The sequence below is a fragment of the Pezoporus occidentalis genome, unplaced genomic scaffold (assembly GCF_034315485.1).
Source record: "Pezoporus occidentalis ecotype Australia unplaced genomic scaffold, CSIRO_AGI_Poc_V1 ctg1, whole genome shotgun sequence".
NCBI classification, from domain to species: Eukaryota; Metazoa; Chordata; class Aves; order Psittaciformes; family Psittacidae; genus Pezoporus; species Pezoporus occidentalis.
Window position 1 is genome coordinate 9,335,386 of NW_026912778.1, and position 23,330 is coordinate 9,358,715.

General features: G+C 38.1%; 1 long non-coding RNA gene across 4 annotated transcripts in view; it reads left to right on the forward strand.

Annotated features, from left to right (window-relative positions):
- Positions 1-23,330, forward strand: part of LOC134166803 (uncharacterized) — a 704,714-nt gene that overhangs the window by 293,501 nt on the left and 387,883 nt on the right. For all 4 annotated transcript variants that reach the window (XR_009966019.1, XR_009966008.1, XR_009966025.1 and 1 more), the window contains one exon: positions 5,610-5,676. This is a non-coding gene — a long non-coding RNA (uncharacterized LOC134166803). The remainder of the gene's footprint in view (positions 1-5,609; positions 5,677-23,330) is intronic.

Consider the following 23,330-nt stretch of genomic DNA (forward strand, 5'->3'; position numbering starts at 1 on the left):
TTAACCTATACAGAAAAAGCTTTTTTTCAGAATTATTATTTAATCATCAATACCGTCTAAGCTTTTTTAAATAAGTGTTGTGTTTGGTTATGATTTTTTTTTTGTTGTTGTTTTGTTTTGTGTTTTTTTTTTTTTAACACATCTATTGCACTGTACTGGGTTAGTGTGCCAAGGTTTTGGTAGTAGGGGAGGGCTACAGGGGTGGCCTCTGAGAAGCTTCTAGAAATTCTTCTGTCTGATAGAGCCAATGCCAGATGGCTCTAAGATGGACCCCCTGCTGGCCTTGCCTTGCAGTCCATGGAGGTTAATGGTGGAGCAGATCTCTACCTGCCCATGGGGGACACCACACCAGAGCAAGGGGATGCCTGAAGTAGGCTATGACCCTGTGGGAAACCCACACTGGAGCAGGCTCCTGGCAGGTTCTGTGGCCCTGTGGAGAAAGGAGCCCAGGCTGGAGCAGGTTTGCTGGCAGGGCTTGTGACCCTGCAGGCATCCCACGCTGGAGCAGCCTGTTCCTGAAGGATGCCCCTCGCGAAGGGACGTGCACTGGAGCAATTTGTGAAGAGCTGCAGCCTGTGGGAAGGACTGGCATTGGAGCAATTTGTGGGGGACTGCCTCCTGTGTGAGGGAGCAGGGGAAGAGTGTGAGGAGTCCTCCCATGAGGAGGACGGAGCAGGAGGGCCAACATGGGATAAACTGACCACAACCCCCATTCCCCATCCGCCTGCGCTGCTGGGGGGAGGAGAGAATTCAGGAGTGAAATTTGCCTGGGTAAAAGGGAGGGGTGAGGGGAAGGTGGTTTTAAGATTTGGTTTTATTTCTCATTATTCTGCTCTGATTTGGTTGGTAATAAATTAAACTGATTTCCCCAAGTCAAGGTTGTTTTGCTGTGATGGTAACTGGTGAGTGATCTCTCCCTGCCCTTATGGAGTACATTTTTTTCTCCCCTATCCAGCTGAGGAGGAGAGTGATGGGCTTTGATGGGCACCTGGTTTCCAGCTGGGGTCAACCCATCACATGCACTTTAATGGCTGCTTAGTTTAGGACTGAACAAGTTCTTTTCACTTGCAGTCCTTGAAGTCTTGCGGTCCTCTGAGGGCTCTCCCCCTCTGGAAAGGATTATTGGTGGAAATTTGAAAATCCAACAAAAATAAGCAATAGGTTTGGTCCTGACTGTAGGTCATTTACTCTCAATATCAGATGGGTAGACAGCAGATATGATTTAGGGGAGAGGGAGGTAAAAGTAGTGGGGGCACAATGTGCTGCAGTTACAGTATGTTTAGTAGTACGGATGGCTTCAGGATATTATTTGTACCAGGTTCTAAAAAATAAAAACCCAACACAGGGTAAGGATGCTGATACTGTTCAGTGGAAGCTAGTGCTGGCATCTGAGCCAGTGGAGGCCTGAGTTTCTGCATCTTGATGATTCTGTGCAGTGTAGCATGGTATGATTGTATCGCATAATGATAATACATCTGCCTTACTGATGTGGTGGGTATGCGGCAATGTAAGCCTTGCCCCTGAAATGTAAGATTTGTTAGGTCAGATGCAACTGTATACTGAGATCTCTATGATAAAATAAAACTTTTGAGTTACTAATCTCATTTCTCTGCAGTGCTCTGTGTTGTATTGAGGACGTGCTTTGGTTCCAAACCTTTTTTCTATGTAATGTTTAGCTTCAAAAATAGTGTGTGTCTTATTCTGTTGTTGTTTTTTTTTAATTTATTTTATTCCTATTTAGTTGTTTCCCTTCACCAGTGTGGGTATTTTAAAAAATATACAAGTATTTCTATGTAGTCAGTTCAGCTTCTCACTATCTGTATGTTTTAGCTTTTCTGAATAAATTAACAGTGACTGAGGGACTGTATTAAATGACTAGATGTGAAATACGACTGAAGCATAAATGGGGCCTGTACTGAGTCAGGAGTAGAGTGAAGTTTTCCTTTCAGTGTCCTATTGTGCAGGGACATACCTTTGTTCATATAAATGTTATAAACTGCCTATGTGTAATAAAAAAGTTTCACCTCTTTATGATTCACCATATAAAAGATAATTTCTATAAGACTCTTTTGCTGACGTGCTTTTATTACTGCTTTTTACATTTTTTTCATCTTTAAATGTTCCTTAAAGCAGTAATTTCTTTCTGCCTTTGTACTTAAGTGTGTTCATACAGTTGTCATGAGAGGTTATAAAGGTATCAGCTGTCTCTTAAACATTTAAGTGCTTTAATTAACCATTAATTAGCAGCTTTAACTTGATATGATTGTACTTATTCTGTATGATTTTGTGTGTAGGTTTTTATGTCCACAAGTTGAAGACCAGATATGTCAAATAGTTTGATACCTTAGATACCTTGCAGCAACCTAGCAAGGACCTTGTACCTTGGTGTCTTAAGCCCCTGTCAGCCCTTTAACCAGTCACTTGCAGACACTCCTTAGTGCTCTAGTATCATTGGTGGCAGCTCTCTGCTTAGCTCATGAAGCTGAAAGAGGTGCCCTGTGTAGCACTAGTACATGTGACCTGAAATGGAAGATGTGCTTGACAGGTGGAAAGTGTTTCAATGTGCCCACGTGCTGTAATCTGCAGATTTACAGCTGCCCTAGGTGGGGAAAGTCTTGCTGTTCAAGTGGTTTAACTCTAGGCATGTTACTATAAAATTAAAGTACTTTTTAAATCATGGTCCAAGTAGACAAGTTATGATATGTCCAATCAAGAAATGGTTTTGATATAGTCAAGCTGAATTTCCTCTGGAAGAGTAGCACAGCTCTCGTCTCCGGAAGTCCTACTTTACTTTCCCTTTGGGGCAAGGGGCAGAGAGCGGTTTGAGCCAGTGTTCCTATTCAGGCTGCCCAAATCTCATGGACAGGTTCAGTCTTTCAGTTTAAGTTTTGTCTTTATATTGGTTTCTTCCATGAAAATAGTCTGGCCATTTAATTAAATAAACATTGCTATGCTCTCACTAAATGTGTATATCCCTTTTGGAGCTGTGCTATTGACTCTACATGGCTTACCAGTAGAATAGCTCCTTGCTGCATCTCTACTAGCAAGCTGCAAGCCTTAAGTTGCACTTTGCATTTCCCACTGTGGTGTGCATGAGCAATTTGTGATATAGAGGGACAAAAAGAATAAATGTAGCTCATTACTAACTAGATATGTTGATAATTTGTTGCTTTGGAATACCTCATCTCCAACGTCTTCTTTAAAGCAGACAGACCTTCAATAATGCACAGCTTCCATCATGATTAGTTGTGAAAAGCAAGTATTTTGGAGGATATGGATTGTAAAACTGGAAGTAAATTTTTATAGTTCAGCCTCTAATTTTATATGGCTTGGTTTGCTGTAACTGATGATAATTGGTGTTTTCAGTTCTTGGAAAAAAGCATACAACTGCATGTGAACTTCAGTTTTTTGGTGGTGTTGTTTTTATGGTTGCAAATTATAGAGATTAATTAGACAGATTTGTTGCATTGTAAGATGTGCACAGTGTAGATTATGATTTGGTATAAAAAGAACAAATTTCAGCTCTGAAGTTCAGTATCTGGCTTTGTTTTAAATCTTGCCCACATCTTAATTGTGTATACACTTTTTTGGTTATGCTTTTACCTTGCCTTTTACCTGAGCCAAAACTATAAACATCCACCCATACCTTCCTATTTAATAAAAGAGAAAAAAAAGAAAACACAAGGAACAAAATGTGCTGATAACTAGCTTTTAGCTTTAAACAGAAAGATCTATAAAATGTGTGGAAAATAATTCAGACAATGAAGTAAATAGAGCATTTCTACTTTAACAGATTTTGATATCCTTGGCCTAGCAACAAACTTTTTTGAGTGTGTTATTCTATTTTTGTTCTAAAAGTGGAAAGGAAAAAATGTTATATTTACAGTCAACATTATGAAGCATTAGCAATTACTGCAAGGTGAAAAATAAAAGAAAAATACAGCCAGCCTTATGATTCACCAATCTTAAACACAGCAGCTTAGAAAACAGTTTATAGGAGTGCTCTAGGTATTTTTTTTTAACCTCGGATGTATTGTTAAATCATGCGTACGCAATGTAAAAACTTACATTTACTGTGATTCCATAATCTATGTGCAGAGCTTCGTGTTTCCTAGTTTTTATTGTAGCTAAGTTTAGTTTTGTTCCTCTGGTTGCAGGATGATTTCTTCACTTGGCTACATATAAGATGAGCTTTCTGCCTCTGAAATTAATCTTAAGACTTAAAAACATGCACTTCTTCATTTAATACTGTTCTTGCTTTGTGTGAAGGAAGAATAGAAGTCCAAAGTTCTGCTGGTCTAAACTTGGCTGCAGCCTTTTATCCAGACCTCTCTTAGTGTAATTTATATTTTTCCCCATTTTGATCTGGAGGCCAGATAAAATGAAATATGGAATTCTATCTAAATTCGTTTTGATATGACTGAAAATATGGTGTTTCTGTTGCAGGATAATTATGCCTCGCCTTTTGTATTAAATCTTATCTTTTATGTTACATGAAGTATGTAACACACTGATAGAGTTTACAATGAAATATACTTCCATTTAAATGATCTTAAAAACTTGTATGTGAGGGGGAAATAGAACAAAAATTGAAACTAAGGTGTTTTATTGGGTGTGAACACATTTACTTGGAAAGATCATTTTAGTCTAGAGTGACAGTGTGTATCCTTATATTGCTTCTGTAATTTTAGGATCTCAATAGCTGAGGGCACATCGACATGAATTTTTCATGCTACTATGGCATCGAAGGAGTCGCATTAACAATTCAGAAACACTATGTATTAAAACAGTTAAATGTGTGCTTCACTACTTTCATGGATCTTAAAAGCCTGACTTTGTCCACGTATAATGCAATTCCTGTTGTTTGCTATTTCAGTTACTAGAAATTGGTGTTTCTATACAAGCAAGGGAAAATACAAGTAGGATTACCTATAAAATACGCAAATTATGCAAAATGCATTTCAGTTTGGTTTTCTGTTACTTTCTGCTGTAGCAGTGCTCCCTTTTATGTCAAAATTGGAATATAACAATATAAGAGAACCTAATTTTTGCACTATTTAGTCACTGACTGTAGATATATAAAGAACTGGTATTGGTAATGTGATCAGATTTGTATTTTTCTCAGATCTGTTTGATAAGTCTGATAAGTGATAAACTGCATAAACTATCATCTTGGTTTCAATGATTTAAAAAGTCAGCAGAGTTGTGTCCTATGCATATCTTTATTATCTAGTCCTAATCCTGGAATTTTACTTTTCCCGTAATAAGCAAATGTGCTCTTATTGTAATTTGTGTCTGCTGCTGGAGTACTAGAATGAGTTAGAGCTTGTTTTTCATTTCATTAGGTTTTTATTTGTGCATGTTGTGAGATATTTTCTGCAGTCCCAAGGCAGCATTTCTTAGCTTGTTCTATGACAGTGTCACTATTAAGACATAATTTCCACTTGTCCTGCATTTGTGATTCTTAATTCATGGGGGATGGAGAAACATAGACCTTATTGTGGGCATATTTCTTATTTATGGTATGAAAAGGTTCTTATTAGCTGTTGCATTTCAGAGTTTATTCTATATTAAATTAACATATTCATGTTGGTTTGACTTCTTAACAGGCAATAACTTTCATCTCTAACTTCACGCTTTCATTGTGAACATAGATTCTACAGCAAGGAAGTAACAGTAAGTGTTTATGTATAACTTTTTTTTAATGAAGTTTTTTGTAAGTTTTGTACTCTAAATGCGTTCTGGAAATCCATTATTGCTGCCAGCTATGGCCAGTGCTGAAATGCTGCAAGTAGGTTCTCAGTGGATCTGATGGTTCTTGTTCAGAAATGTTTAGTTACCTTTCACAAGAAAAAAAAAGCAACAAAAAAACAAATCTGAGTAAAGGCCACCATCTCAGTTGGCTATATTTCTCACTTAGATGTAAGTATGGTTACAAACCAATTTTCTTATAATTTTACTTATAATTTTATATCTTCAAAACTGGAAGTTGAAAGTTATGTTTTTGTAAGGAATTTTACTCCTTTCCTGGACAGCAGGAACCTGGAAAGTAGAAAGTTGTTATATATTAAAAGGAGAATGAGCGTTAGTGTTCTGAAAGACTAAACAAAGGTGCGAAACTGTTTCATGATAAGCTATTTCCAGGTTATTACATTTGAGTTTTGCAGCCAGGGTTAGAAATAACACTGGGCACGTATCCTCAACCATAGTTTTAGTAAGTCTTGTCTTTAATGAAGACACTACTCTTAATAACTTTGAGGAGTCTTCATGCAAAACAATGCAGTGTGAAATTACTAAGCACATTAATACTTTATATCCTTTGTAAATTAATTTTAAACACAGACCTGTTCTACTATTTAATATAAAAATAAATGCATACCAGTGGCTGTGTTTATCACCAAGGGATTGATTTGGGAAGCTTATATCTTTTATTAGCTTCCAGTTTGGCTTTGGTTTTCATTAGACATTGAATAAGGATTGTGGGAGGGAGATAGGCAGTCTTGTACTGAGAAGCAGAGTGCGATGCTGCTAAAGGATGTTCCTGGCCTCAGGACATCATAGCTTGGGGCAATGTCTGGGCAAGGTCATAAGAATTAAGCCCTGGAGAGGTGAGTAACAATGTGTCATTACAAAACTATTTTTGATTATTTGTTCTTGAACTTAATGTTAAGTCTCTACCTCTTCCTAAACACATCTTTACCTGTGAGTAAAGACAATTATGCTAATCTTGCACCTCCACAAGTCATGGTACACACAGAAATGAGCTTTAATTTGCAACATGTGAAAGTCTTGGGCAGATGTAGGATACGACATCTTAAGAAATGCTTTGTAACCGTTCCTATGTCAATTTCTTTTTGAAAGCTTTTCTGTAGAGCATTTTTATTTCTAGTAGTCTGTTTCTGTTGTACTTGAAAGCAACAGAAATGTTGAAGGATTCTGTATAAATATGTAGATAAATGCAAACTGCATCTTTTCTGATCAAACGTTTAAACTTGCTTCTTGACGGCAGTGTGGTCTGTGTATGGGGAAGAATCGTCTGCTTCACAAAATATGATTGTTTTTATTTTCTCTTAAACATGCTGAGGGTGCTCAGGTTTTGTTGTGGTCTGGGCTTTGTTTGTTTTTAAATTTTTGCAGTTGAAACGGGATTGGGGTGGGTGGGGGCAGAAAACCTATGATGACTGTGTTTGCTAAGTAGTTGAGTCTCTTCTGAAGAAAACCAGGGACTTGGGGAAAATTCGATAGGAAGAATTGGTCTTTCATTTTAGAGCTTTGTCCTTGATACCAGCTTTCATTTTTAACTGGACTGTCTTTGTGTCCCCACATGCTATGATGTTATTGAGCTAAGGCGTGTCACTTGCCTCTCAAGCAGTGAAGAAATGTCAATGAACATATCTGCTAGATGTAGAGATATTTTCTTCCAACATAGAGGAAAAACATTAAGGGCCTCAGGAGTTGCTTAAAGAGGCAATATTTGATCTTGGATAGAAAGATCTCTTTTCTGCTTAATCACTTGGATAAAAAGGGAAGAATGCATTGCTTTCCTAAACATAATAACTGAAATGTGCTTGCTTTCACTAGGAAAGAAATTTGCTGTTTTGTTGGTTTTGGTGTTTTGGTGGTTGCTTTTTGGTTTTGGTTTTTTGTTTGGTTTGGGTGTTTTTTTTTTGTTCTTGTTGTTGTTGCTGTTTTTTGTTTTTATTAGTTTTTATATTTTTTTTATATTCTAATGCCCAGTAAGTAGACCAAAGTATCCCAAATTCAGGGGGTAGAGGCCCAAGCATAGTTTATCCTGAATGCACAGCTATTCTAATCCATGTTATTTAAAATGACACTTTGAGGAGTGCTCCACTGACTGCTGGTAACTTGTATTTGTTTTCTATGTTCAACTGTATTTTTTGCTTGTGTAGAAATACCCTATGACTTGAAGGAGACAAAAAACAGCAGGGAGTCCATTATATGGCATCCTCTTTAGATTACTGTTCTTCTGCATACTCATTGTTCACTGGAGAAAGCTGATTACTAGAAGGGTTATTTTTAGTACATTACACAATACTGTGAATAGGTAATTTTGATTGAATTAGTAGCCTTATATTCAAATATGAAGGAAAAGCCATAGATTATACTGTAATCAAAGTCTTTAAAATCCAGAGACTTCAGATGCATTCTTGGAAGTTTTATCAGTGGGAGTCTCATATTAAAAAAAAAATTTTAAATATTTGAATAGGTGAATTCATTGTATCCCCTGGAAAGGGAAACATGAAATGACAAAATTTGGATACAAATGTCAGAAAAAGGATACCAGCCACTACTACAGCATTATGTTAGTAAAATTAATCATGTCTACTTTATTATTACTTCTTGTAGCTTCTGCCTGTTCTGATCTTTCAGATGGCTGTTACTACTTTTGTTTCTATGTACACCTGCCAGTTCTGTTTATGTGGGATCGTTGTTTTTTCTCTCTGGTGATTTGGTAAAGTATGGAAAGAGTTCTCCCCCATTCTCAGCTCATCCTGAATCAGATGGGGGAGGAAGGAATTCTCATGGGATTTTTGTTCCTTTTTTTTGGCAGCACAGATTTGATGCCAGTAAGAAATTGCAAAGGTTGTTATTTCAAGGATGTAGGGCTAACATTTGTGAAAATCAGTGTTCACATGGATGTATTTGTTTTTACATATCTAAAATATTAGGAAACTGGTTAATCCAATAGTTTGTTTTTACAAAATTCCTTTTTCCTCTGTCTTTCAGAGTAACCCATCTATTTTGTGCTTGCACAGTTCAAAAGCCTGTTGTTACAGGTAGGCCTAGAATGCAGAAATCCAGGTCCTTAAAAAGAACACTGCTATATTTAAATACAAACTATCTAGATTTGAGACATCACCTCTATTCTACTTTTAGATGTAGAATAATTAGTGTACTGCAGTTCACATAGATGACTTTTTTTTTTCCAGTTTTTCTTTACAAGAGCCTGTCATGTTATTCAACCAGATGAGCTCTGGGAAAAGGGAGTGATGCATGTGAATTTGGGGATTTTAACTTTTTTTTGCATAAAGGAAGCATTGTTAGCATGGAATCAAAATGATGATAGTCTGTGAGACATGCTTTCAAGGGTTACTTTTACAAATGAGGGTCATAACTAAAAGCTCTTCAACTAGCACAGAACACGTTAAACTGGAAGAACAAACAAAAAGCTGGTGTTGGCAGATCAAAGAAAATGAAAGCATAAGAGATACTCTTAGAAGATCAGTTGGCCTGAATAACAGAATTGTAGTAATATCTTTTCTGTCTTACTCTTCTCCGTTTCACCACTTTCATGTATACCTTGATTATTTTAGCCACTGGTATAATTTCCTTCACAAAGTTGCTCATTTGCTGCCTGGAATTTAATGGTATACTGAATGTTCAAGCTTATGAGAAGAGACTTGTATTCTTGTTTGAGAATAAAGTGTTATCAGTCTTGAAAGAATTAATTGAGTTCATGTTTTCTTGCTGATTCTCTCCTACTTAGTTCAGTTAACTCTAGCAAAGGTAAACCAAACAGTGAAGACTGCATCTGCCGTGGGCAAGACGTACCTGCGTGTATATATACACAAACTTGGACTTTTGCAGATGATAGCTGTAGACAGCAAGATAATTAATATCTGCCTGTTTATCAGTAGTGCATTTTTACAGATCAGTCACAACATGCATTTCTGTATGGTCAGTAACTTAAAAGATTTCAGGTGCAGTTGCTTCTAGACTAGATAAAGACCCTATGGCATGAAGACCAAATCAGATCTGTCAACCCATAGACCATTCTTTGCCTGCTTGCCTCCTTCTCTTCTTCCCTTTTTTTTTTTTTTATTTTCACTGAAATCTTTTCAAATAGGGAAGTGGATGAGGCTAGATAATTTGTTCTTGTGGCTCATTTTTTCATAAGACCTTTGCACTTATCATTTGACTGAAAATATGTCTACTCTAAAAGCAAAATAGTACACTGTGTAAGCACTTCTGTATCTTTTGATGTTCTGATGAATAGACACGTTTCATTTGTCATGCAATTGGCTTTCTGCATGTGACTTGGACTTAATGCCAGCCCCTTCATCAGGCATAAATGTCCTACGTAGAAGTGTTGTCCCAAGCTTTGGTAGTTACAGCTGCACTTATGGTCGCATAGGAGATGACGAATAAGGCTTGAAGTTTTAAAGTGCCTCTGAAAAACTACATGTTCAGGTCCTGACTAAAGCTGAGCAGTCACTCTTAGAAAGGGAGCCTTTTCCTAATTACGGGAAAATGAGCTGCTCTGTTACAGGGAAATCTGTGTCAAAGAGGCTTGAAAGAAGATGGAATTAAGCTACCATAAGATGATCTATATAGTGAATTAGAAAAACAAATTCTCAGTTTGTGACTAGAGTTTTAGTAGAGATAGATATACCAGGAGGGAAAAAACACTGGTCTCTAAACCATGTATGTAAATAATAAGGTCATATTTTGAATGTTCTTGCTCATAGCTTTATATAAAAGTGATTTGCTGTTACTTATGAACTCATTCTAGTTTAGCATAAAATATTATCCTCTTGTCATAGAAATGGAGAGTGGAACATATGAATCAGTGCAAACTGTCAAAAGACATCATTGTGGCGAATACTATGTGTGGTACCATATAAGCCATTCCTTTTTTCAGCCAGCAGTGAGACACTCAGGATATTAACTATAAAATTTGAAATTAACATCAATTTCTGCTTCCATTACCTGATTAGCATAAAATAAACTATTGGGCATCTGCTTTGGCTCAAATGGGGAAGGAGAGTTGGGGGGATAATTTGCTGGGCAAGGCAGACCTTTGATTCACTGCACATGAATACCACCACAGAAAAGAAATCATGAAACAATTATTTCATATTGCTGTAGTAAAAATACATTTTAATTGCTGCTTCCCTTCTGGAAGCTCTTTGTTACAGAGCGGCAATTATAGGAATGATGCTACAGTGTGTGTTAGCTGTCATTTCTAATGTTCGGCCATTAGCAACAGTGTTGAGTTAAATTATGAAATTTTGATCTTTTCAGATTGTCTGACAGTGCTTTCCCTTAAGCATCCCAGTAAGTGTATGTGGAACAATCTACAATTTTTTAATCCCTTTTTCTAAATGGAGAATACTTTAATGATCTTAATCTGGTGGAAAGTACTCTTCAGTATAGAAGGGGAGTTTTATGTGTCAGAGGGATAGAGAAGCCTATCTAATAAGGATGCCATAAAAGCTAGTTGTCTTGACATTGTATAGTACTGTCGTGGTTTAAACCCAGTCAGGTAATTCGTTCGCTCACTTCCCCCCCTTTTCTTGCCCTTCCCCTGCTCTCGGAGGGACGGAGAGGAGAATTGAAAAGAATGCAACTCCCACGGGTTGAGATAAGAACAGTTTAGTAACTAAGGTACAACACAAATCACTGCTGCTACCACCAATGATAACAATGATAAAGGAAATAACAAGGGAAGAGAATACATCATCTCACCACCAGCCGACCGATAACTCACCCCCCCCAGCCCGACCAAGCTCTGCAGTCTCCCAGCCCTTCCGGCTAACTCCCAGTTACCTCCTGGGCATGACGTGCTGTGGTATGGAATACCTCTTTGGTCAGTTTGGGTCAGGTGTCCTGTCTCTGCTTCCTCCTGGCCTCCCCTCCTCCCTGGCAGAGCATGAGGCTCACAAAGTCCTTGGCCAAACCAAAACATCTCTATCAGTTCTGTTCCCAGGCCGAAAGTCAAAACACTGCACTGCACCAGCTACCAAGAAGGAGAAACATGACTGCTACTGCTGAACCCAGGACAAGTACAAAGCATAAGATGGGAAGTACAAAACGGTGGCTTCACCTGGAGAGCTTCTAGCACTTGCTCTGCACTGAAGTATTTAACTTCACTAGCAAGCCCAAGTAAATCCCCTGTAGACAATAGAGACCTATTTATTTATTTAATAAACTAGTCCAACAGCTGAACTTTTTAGAAACTATAACTTTCTCTTCTGTTAGTAACAGGAAATACCACTTATGTAGCATGCAAATATGTGGGATTGCTTGTTCACAGTATGTAGCCTAAGAATTTTAAAGATAACCTCAGCAAATATCCAATATGCAGTTCCAATGATTAGTATTACATACAGCATATTTCAAAATAAATCAGTATAATGCTGCATCAGCATTTCAAAAAGTCCTCCTGATTACTAGGGCCACATAGGGGAGAATAAAGTATAGAGAAGGTAATTAGAATGACCTTAACATTACCACGCCAGTGAGTGGTATTGGATCTGTGTCCACAAGTAATGGAGTTTTCCATAAGACACTGCTTATCAACAGTGTATGCATAGAGATATCAATGAAAGTTAATGTGGATACCTACATGTGAATGTAAATAACAATTCAAGGACTGCTTATTTTCCAGAAGCGTTATAGTTTTAGCTGAGTAATTCAAATAGTATTTTTTCTTGGTTTTATTTTTCTTGAATTTAAAACTTTTACCACACAAAAAAAGTTTTTAAAATTCCTTAATTATTAGTACATTAATAAGATTTTTATGTTGGTAGTGGTTTAAATTGGGCAGTGAGCCTTCTCTGTCACCAGCTGGGGGATTATACTACACTAGCATGTTTTGTTTAATAATGGTTTATAACTCACCATACCTGAAAATTCCTACAGAGGTAACACTGCATGCTAGGTTATCTTACTAATAGTTTATTCATTACCTAATTGTCTTGGGTTCAGCAGTAGCAGTCATTTTTCTCCTTCTTGGTAGCTGGTGCAGTGCTGTGTTTTGACTTCCGGCCTGATGTTTTGGTTTGGCCAAGGACTTTGTGAGTCTCATGTTCTGCCACGGAGGAGGGAAAGCCAGGAGGAAGCAGAGACAGCACACCTGACCCAAACTGACCAAAGAGGTATTCCATACCACAGCACATCATGCCCAGGATGTAACTGGGAGTTAGCCAGAAGGGCTGGGGGACTGCAGGGTTGGAGGAGGTATCGGTCAGTGCTTGGTCAGGCTGGGGGGGGGGGGTGAGTTATCGGTCGGCTGCTGGTGAGGTGATGTATTCTCTTCCCTTGTTATTTCCTCTATCATTGTTATTTTTGGTGGTAGGAGTAGTGATTTGTGTTATGCCTTAGTTACTAAACTGTTCTTATCTCAACCTGTGGGAGTTGCATTCTTTTCGATTCTCCTCTCCGTCCCTCTGGGAGTAGGGAGAGGGAAAGAAGGGGGGGAGTGAGTGAACGAGTTGCCTGACTGGGTTTAAACCACAACACTAATCTACAAATGCTTGTTTGGTTCTTAGTTTGCATTTTGATTTTAGAGTTAAGGAATCTAAATAAGTGTCCAAAGACAAATATTACAAAAGTAGACTACAAAATGCTGGCGATCTTTTAAAATATATGTAGAGGAACAGTAATTTTAGCTGAGCATTGAGGGTTGTGTTTTCTTTTTTCAGTATTTCTGCCATTGACTCTTAACTATGTCAACTAGCCTGAACTCCCTGTAAGATGGACTAGTTGGAATATGCCAGGTGTTTTATAAAAAAATCTTGGGATATAAAACTTTAACTTTTGTGAGCACATAATTACTACATCAACATCTACCCAGGACAGGAAGTGATACAATAATTGTGTTATACCTTACAGTTCTAGTGTTATCAATACACCTAACTGTTGACCTGAGTTCACCTTGTATCTTAGGATAGATTTGTTTTGGGTTTTGTTGGGGTTTGTTCTTAAACTTCTGGTTATTGTTTGTGTGTTGACTCAGTTTTGAAGATGTTAATCTTCAAAAGAACATTTGGAATTTCTGTCTAAAGTATGTTTTGTAATTTTTTTCAGATAATTATCTAAATGAAAGTTGACCTCTTGTATGGGATTTTGAAAAAATAACCTTGTAGAATGGGTTACATAATCAAAATTTCCCACTTTCTCTTATGTAAATGGATTCACTTGAGCCCACTTCCTATTTCACAGTCATTTGTGGAAATGAGATACCAGCAATGCATTGCCTAATACATGCTTTCATGGCACAGATGTCAGCTTTATAACCATGAGCTTTCAGTATTTTGTTTGTTGACTAGTAAGTTACTTCATCATCGATGTATACCAAATAACTTAAAAATATTATCCAAGTGGGAAAACTACTAACAAACTCCCAAAATATTTCAACGTAAAACAACAGGAGTTACCAAGAACAGAAGGCTGCTTCAGCTTCACAGTAGGAAAAGCTAGTTGTCAGACAGAAGGGAAAAGGTCTCGGGAGACAAAGATGTTGCAGAAGAGCAGAATTTTCACCCCAAATATATGGAATTCTATGGAAGAGTAATGTAAAAATCTGATAATTCAGGCAGTGTTAACTGTTTCAATGCGTATCAAAACATGGAAGTAAAGTGGGAAGATTTCTTTACAAATGATTTCATTGCTGTCTTAGGATGACATCCCGTTTCAGTGTCCTGGTATAAAGATGCTCTGCTGATGGAATAAAAAATCAAATAAATACTATAGGCTCTTTGCATAAAGAGCTAAGGTAAATATAAAGCCTACTGAAATATGAGGTCCCTGTCAGGGATATTTTGATCCTGTGACGTGGTACAATTTACAGGGAAGGGAAAAGATCAACAAACTGCCTGGCTTTTCTTTTACAAATAGTTACTGAGAAAGTGCTTCATTATAATTTTTTTTTAATTGAAAAAAAAACCACACAAAAAGAAAAAAACAAAAATCCCACAACCAAACAAACCCCACTTACTATGTATTAAATGAGTCTCAGATAAAGCAAAAAGTAATGTGTATTTCATTTTTACTATTACAAATTCTATTACACATCCACTGAAGTTATCTTTGTTTCATATATTTTGCTGGTCAATTGATGTGCTGAACAGAAAAATTTATCATTTGTACATCTCTAATCTAAAACCTATTCATGAGGAGATGGACATTTACAACACAAAACATGTATGCCCGTTCTCAAACTCATCAAGAAAATATTGTCAGTGGGTTTTCGTTGTTTGGTTTGGGTTTTTTTCCCCTCACAATTTAAGTGGACATGTCTAAGCTCACAAGTGATATATAGAGCAATCCATTTGTCCTGGCTTGTGATAAACGAGGAAGTACCTCTTGAAGCATTCCTTGCTTCCAAGTCTCTTGTATCAGGCGTGACAAAAACACTAGGTTCAAACTTACGCCAAGTCTAATGGAATAATTATGAGATTTGTGATGAAAGAAATATCAGAGTTTAAATAGAACTGATCAGTTAGATTTCTGCAAAGCATATATACACAGAGGATATTTCCCCAAAACTACAAATGTATTTTTTATTTACTATAGCTTCTGTTTTGAATAAAAATATAACTCTCTATATAGAAGTTATTTGTTTCTGCTATTTAAATTTAGCTTTTCTTTAAAGCCACGTAAGAAGGAAAGCAGTGGCTGAAATTTGAATGAAGTTTCTTTTAAAAGCATTTCAAATCTCCAGGTTGGTGGGCTTCTAGAACATGAAGAAACCACAATAAGATGTATTATCTGAGGCAAGCTGCAAAGTCAGGTACCTGTACCTGTAATGAGAAGAAATGTTTTCACATAGACTCAAAATACTGTTAGGAAAATATTAGAAAGGTTAGTAAAAATGCAACATAGGTATCTTCTATGTGTGTTCTGTATTGCAATTATGAATATATAAAAAAACACAAAACAACAAACTGTTCTAGATTATAATAATTTCTTGTCTGCTCTTCAGTCTTGAATTCTTTAGCTCTAAAATTGGGAAAACACTTTTTCTGGAGACTGAAGTTTCAGAAATCATCTGCATTCCATGCTTGAGTACTTCCATGTTCATGTTTATTACACAAGATGAAATAATAGCATGCTTTTGTAGCTCTTTGACACATTCAGGGATTTCTGAACCGAACAATCAGTTCAGTCCTCTGTACTTAGATGCATGCTTTGCAATGTAACATATTCAGACAGGCCGGAGAAGAAATGTTTTCCACAACAATTCAAAACTACAGTCAGTTGAGAAAACTAAGGTATAATATAGTGTAGTATTGCTTATCATGGGTGGAGAAATTTTTTTTTTTCAGCTACAGTGTTCTGGGACTCTTAATGTAGCTATACAATGGTAGAAATTATTCCAGGAGAAATGAGGGACATGTTTGTAAATAATTGCTGTGTCTGTTTCAAATTGTTTCACAAAAATTCCCCAAGGAGTTGTATTGCTCTTCATAGTTTTAATGTGAAAGTGGTCCTTCCTAAGAAAAAAAGTGTAAGTATGGATAAATTAACCTTTTCACAGTATCACAGTATGCTAGCGATGGGAAGGGACCTCAAAAGAACATCTAGTCCAATCCGCCTGCCGGAGCAGGAACACATAGATAAGGTTACACAGGAATGTGTCTAGGCGAGTTTTGAATGTCTCCAGGGAAGGGGACTCCACAACCTCCCTGGGCAACCTGTTCCAGTGTTCCATCACCCTCACTGAGAAGAAGTTTCTTCTCAAGTTTAAGTGGAGCCTCTTGTGTTCCAGTTTGTACCCAATACCCCTTGTCCTATCATTTTTTGCCACTGAGTAGAGCCTGGCTCCATCCTCGTGACACTCCCCCTTTATATATTTATATACACTAATAAGGTCACCCCTCAGTCTCCTCCAAACTATAGAGACTCAGCTCCCTCAGTCTTTCCTCATAAGGGAGATGCTCCACTCCCTTAATCATCTTAGTTGCACTGTGCCGGACTCTCTCCAGCAGGTCCCTGTCCTTCTTGAACTGAGGGGCCCAGAACTGGACACAATATTCCAGATGCGGTCTCACCAGGGCAGAGTAGAGGGGAAGGAGGACCTCTCTCAACCTACTAACCACCCCCTTTCTAATACACCCCAGGATGCCGTTGGCCTTCTTGGCCACAAGGGCACAGTGTTGGCTCATGGTCATCCTGTTGTCCACTAGGACCCCCAGGTCCCTCTCCCCTACACTGCTCTCTAACAGGTCATTCCCCAACCTATACTGGAACCTGGGGTTGTTCCTGCCCAGATGCAGGACTCTACACTTTCCCTTGTTATATCTCATCAAGTTATTCCCTGCCCAACTCTCCAGCCTGTCTAGGTCTCGCTGGATGGCAGCACAGCCTTCTGGCGTGTCAGCCACTCCTCCCATCTTGGTGTCATCAGCAAACTTGCAGACAGTACACTCAATTCCCTCATCTAAATCGTTGATGAATATATTAAATAATAGTGGTCCCAGTACTGACCCCTGAGGCACTCCACTAGTTACAGGCCTCCAACTAGACTCCGCCCCACAGACTACAACTCTCTGGCTTCTCTCCTTCAGCCAGTTCACAGTCCACCTTGCTACCTGATCATCCAGACCACACTTCCTCAATTTAGCTGTGAGGATGCTGTGGGAGACTGTGTCAAATGCTTTGCTGAAGTCAAGGTAGACCACATCCACCGCTCTGCCATCATCCATCCACCGTGTTATTTCCTCATAAAAGGCTATGAGATTGGTCAAGCATTATTTCCCCTTGATGAAGCCATGTTGACTGCCCCTCATAACCCTCTTATCCTTGATATGCCTTAAGATGGCACCAAGGATAAAGTGTTCCATCACTTTCCCAGGGATGGAGGTGAGGCTGACTGGTCTATAGTTACCCGGGTCCTCCTTCTTGCCCTTTTTGAAGACTGGAGTGACATTTGCTTTCCTCCAGTCCTCAGGCACCTCTCCCATTTCCCAAGACTTGGTAAAGATGATGGAGAGTGGTCTAGCGATGACTTCCGCCAGTTCCCTCAGCACCTGCGGGTGCATCCCATCTGGACCCATGGATTTATGGATGTCCAGATTGCTCAACTGGTCTCTAACCCATTCCTCATCAACTAAGGCAAACCGCTCCGTTGACCTGACTTTGTCTAAGGTCTCAGGGGTACAGGGCTCTTCAGGACTGCCTCCGGCAGAGTAGACAGAGACAAAGAAGGCATTCAGTAACTCTGCCATCTCTGCATCTTCTGTCACCAGGGCACCCATCCCGTTCATCAGTGGGCCTACATTGCCTCTGGTGTTAGTTTTATCTGCCATGTATTTGAAAAAGTCCTTGACCCCTCTCGCCAGATTTAATTCTAAGGAGGCCTTAGTCATCCTAGCTGGCTTCCTACATCCTCTAGCAGCAGCCTTATATTCCTCCCAAGTGGCCAGCCCCTCCTTCCATGACCTGTAAACTCTTCTCTTCCACTTGAGCATACCCAGCAATTCCCTATTTAGCCACGCAGGTCTCCTGGCCCTCTTCCTTGACTTCCTACGTGTCGGGATGCTCTGATCTTGAGCTTGGAAAAAGCAATCCTTGAATGCCAACCAACTGTCTTGGGCCCCTTTACCTTCAAGCAGCCTTGCCCATGGGATTTCCCCTAGCAATTGCTTGAAAAGGCCAAAGTTTGCCCTGCTAAAGTCCAGGGTTTCAATTCTACTTGCTATTCTACTGGTCCTACCACACAAGATTCTGCTCTCTCTTACCAGTTTGTTTTGGTTACAAGCCTTCAAGGGTTTTTTTTATTGTCTCGAAAGTTTCTAAGTTTGCATGATGAAAAAAATGACAACTTGTATGGATTAATACTTCCTATAGTATCCTAGTTTTATCTTCCTTGCATTTAGTCCCTAATCTTTTCGAGATGCAGCTAACTTTGAAAATGTGGTTTATAGGTTGAGTGAAGGCAGGGGGAACGTGATAACTCTAGAATCCTTAAGCTTCTTTCTGAAGGCTGTAAAGAATAATACAGGAACTGCCAAAAAATAAAAAATAAACAAACATGATATGAAACATTTTATCAGAGCAGTTTCACATGGATCTATGTAAGCAATTGTAACATTGAAGCAGAATCTGGATTTCTTCTCCAAGAAATCAATTCTGTTCTCTAGCTACAGCTGTCTAATGGCTGATTTGTATGCCAGTGGTGCGTCCAGGTCGGTTTGAAAAGGAGGAGAAATAAGGATACAGTTTTAGTCAGTCCATCCGTCACTATTCCAAATTCACTGACGTCTTTTATTTCTCCACCTCCACTTTTTACTCTTGGGGTAGCTTCAGACTTTAGGCTACTCCAAGATTTATGGTGGATATCTCAACCCAACCCAGAGGTTTCCTTGTCCACTTGTATCTCTCAGCTATGCAATAGCTCTGTTGCTTGAGAACTTCTGGGACTTAGAGAAGGGTGTTTTTTTTCCACTATGGAGATAGCACTGATAAAAGTAAGAAAAAAAAAACAAAACCACCTAAACAAACAAAATTATAGCAACAGAATTGCCAGTATTTGATAGCCAGGGAGAGAGATTTTTCAGAGGTTCTGTATTCTGAAACCCAAACGGATTCAACATGCTGGGATTAGCTATTACACAAGCTAGAATAGTTTTTTGAAATATATGCAAAGCTTGCATGACCATACTGTACTTTAAGATTCGTGATGCTTTGTAAGCCAAGCTAAGCTTGGGATTTCTCTCTGTTAAAGTATGTTCCCTTTATGTGATTTACTTGATAATAGATTGTGCATATTTCTCAGATCGCTTTCTTAAAACTTAATTGGACTTGAAAACTGATTCCGCTAAATTTGGCTTAAATGTGTTTTGTGTTAAGCTTGTTAAAGTAAGAATATGTAAGTAGGAGCATGGAGGTGTTGCTAAATTCCAAGTATTCAAAGTGAGAACAATCAACATGTAAATTATTGAGCTGTCAGATTAAGTGAGGCTGAATATTTAAGTGATTCACATGCACGTTATTAGAAGAGGCACAAATACTGCATTAAAAAAAAAAGCACGTATTCATTACTTTTCAAAATAAAATGAAGAGTAAGAACTGTTTTTCAGAACTTAGCTAAGCAGAAGTATTAGGCTTTTTTGGCAATACAAGAAGTTCTAAAGAAACTTGTTAAAGAGTATTTTCATACTTTTCATGTATTCATTTTCATAGTCATTAATCTACATTGATATAATAACGGTTATGCATACTGCAGAAGTGTTGGTTTTGCAGAGTAAAACTTAAAAGTGCCGTTTTGACATTTTTTTGATGAAGTAAATAATTAATAAGGCTGACAAGTTGTCTTTAAGTGTGTAAGTGAAATAGTCTAACTTCATAGACTTGCACTCAGCTCTTCACATCTTGGAGCTAATGCACCAGACTTTCTGCAGATCAACTATAAGAATTTTGTCAATGTGAAGACTGAGTCTAAAAAAAAAAAAACAAACAATAGGGTAGTTGATTTTTATTTTTTTTTAAGTCTGGAAAATACTTTCATAGGGCTGTTGTTGGTGTTGTAGACTAATTCATACAGATTGCTTCAGAATTCTGCTAATAACACATTAGAGGTCACTTTGCTTGGTGTAACAGCATAAAACACTTTTCTGAGCCATGTATCATCAGGGGCTGGGGAGAGAAGTCTTAATTCTAAATTTTTTTTTTTTCAATATGAAGCTACTGAAAATACCCCAGGTAATGCTCAGCTGAGGTCTGACTCAACCTCTGTGAGTAACAAGAGTATTTCCATTAATCCCCTGTGCATCGCTTAATGTACAGTGGAGTTGATTGAGATATACAGTATTATTCCTTAAAACTGTCCAGTTTTGTAATTGCTGTGATGTATTATTTTCAGCTGTTTGCCGTACACTTCCCAAACGTGTGCTGCCATTTCTCATTCTCTCTAGAAAGTGAAGGATTTGGGAGTTTATGAGTTTATTGATCTCTGATACAAAACGATGCTTTTAAACCAGAAAAAAACAATTATCCCCCCTACCACCACCTTCAAGGCTGTGTCTGTGCTACATATTGTATCTGATGGGCGTCACTTTAGTAGGGTGCCCCACTGAAAGTTGGGGGGAATCCTTGAAGCAGCCATATATTCCATGTAAGAAGCAAATTGGTAGAAAAGTAGGTGCTCAGTGAAGTTAAGCTAAATAACCAGCACTGAAGATCCTATTTTCTGTGAACTTGTTAGCAGTTTTTATTTGTGTACTATTAAAATTTATTAAACAAACAAACAAAAACCCCCCAGAATGCACTAACTCAGGCTTTTGATGCAGGATTTCTAAGTTTTGTGAAGACTTTTTTCCTTTATTTTTTCCTAATTCTCCACAAAGAAAACAAATATTCATTCAACTTATGGTAAGGATACTGTAGTAATCTGATTTTAGAGACTTGGATCTATACTCACCACTGTGGATACAGATGTGATCAAATCAGCTGTAGCGTTTAGGCTCCTGTACTATATGGATGTACCTACTAGGAGAGGATAGAAAAGTGCATTTTGAAATACGTACGGTGAGAAATACGGTCCTCACTGACAAGTTTCAACTAACCCAGTTTTTATGCTGTGAAACTAATGTTCGGTTAAGTTCCTGTGCTTTGCTGTTGATCTTGCTGTGGGTACATCACTTCTGCTCTGTATTTGTTTGCCTGTGTGAAACACCACTGCTATTTACTTCCTTTGAACTGTTAGTATTAGTCAGCATAGGGTTTTTTTTGAAGGTTCAACCTATCTGAGATGGGATACAACACTTCAGGAATGGTACCACCCTTTCCATACTCTGTCAGAGACAACCTTAAATTTTAGGGCAGTAGGATATGTTCCCAAGACTGCCACTTCTCAAACACTGCATGGCAACAACCAAATTCATCCTGCAGCTCCCAAAACATAATAGGGCAAGGAAAGGTTTGTGTTTGGGGTTTTTGGGGTTGTTTTTTGTGTGTTTTGTTGTTTTTTTTTTCTTTTGAATATGATGGTCATACCAAGTGAGAACTTCAGCTTGGAGGGAATTTGTTATTCTTGCATGATGTTGGTATCCCAGGGAATACTAGTAATCGCTCACAAGTAATTGTGGCTTTGAGGACTGTTACAGACAACAGATTAGAGTGCTAGTAACATATAACAGAAACAAAGCAAGTTCAGTGAAAGCCTCTTTGCTGAGATTCCAGACTGAGATCACGTTCCTTAAAATGGCCACTTTGAAAATTCATTTTATTAAACAACTGCTGTTACTTTATGCTTGCCCTTTCTCAGGGGTTCCACTCTGTGCATGCATGAAAATGTATTTAAAATGTGCTTATTGTAAATATAATATTGAAGTACAATATTTGAGGTGATAAAATTCTGTATTATTGTAAGTTAACACCCAAAAAATTAGAAAATAATTTTACAGCTTAACAAGATCAAATTTGATGTCTCTTTATGGTATTACTCATTATTCCCCTAATCAGTGGTTCTCAGATGAATTGTGTTTTATTTTAAGAATGGGAAAATAGACCTCTGACCTAGGGCCTTGGGATGGCGAAGTCTGGGACTTGGTTTTGTCTGATTTTTTTTTTTTTTTTTTTTTCACTGATTTAAAGTCAACATGTAGTGCTGAAATACAGTCATATTCTCCAGGAGATCTGTGTTGTTACCTTTTGAAAAGTATTTTGTTCTTCCAAAACTAAGTGCTATAAAAATGAACTTTTTTTTTTTTTTCCCTAGTATATGCAAGGTAAGCTTATTCACAGCTTTATATGTGAACCTGTGAAATTTCAAGAAAGAATTCTGAAGACTGGTTGAAGGTGCTATAACACCATTTAAAAAACAAAAATAATTTTTCCTTTTAGATAAGCATGCTGCACTAGTAGCTTGTGTTGGGTTTGTGTAGTGGAACTGTAGTCTTGTTTTGGGAGGTGTAATAAATCTTCATTTGCTTACTGTTTTCTTAGCCTAAATTTCTGCACAGCTAAACTTTCAGGGTAAGTTGGGTATATCGGTGTAGCTCAAGAAAGCCAAGCAGTAAAACAGTTGTACCCACTCTTTACCTGCGCAATTACCTGTAATGTGCTTTGTGTTAGCACAAATTAAGAGCCAGTTAATGCTCCTGCTTTTAGCCCTGCTTCTGTGGATGGCAGGCATAACAGCTGAGTGTCTGTGCAAACTGGCTCAGGAGGAGCAAGCTGTAGCACAGTGTTGCACTCCAGTTGTGGTTCCAAGGCCACAGTTTAACCCCAGACTGAATCTGGCTGTAGGGTTTCTACATCTAATCAAGAATGTTGCAGCTACATGATGGTAAGCACTGATCCAGTACAAACATATTCTGCTAACTCAACAGTTTTCTAGGAATTTTGACAAGTTAACGTTATTGTAAGGCTTTATGCCATCTGTTCTACTATAGCTGTCATGTAACTACTGTAGACCATGAAACTATCACACAGGCTATATTTGTGGCACCATCTAATTTGAGGGGAGAAACGTGTTTGTGTTCTCACATCTAATACAAATCTGATCTGTATTGCTGTGCACAGATCCAGTATTAATGGTTATAGAGCTATAGCCTGAGAACATGTTTTTTTGACTGTTG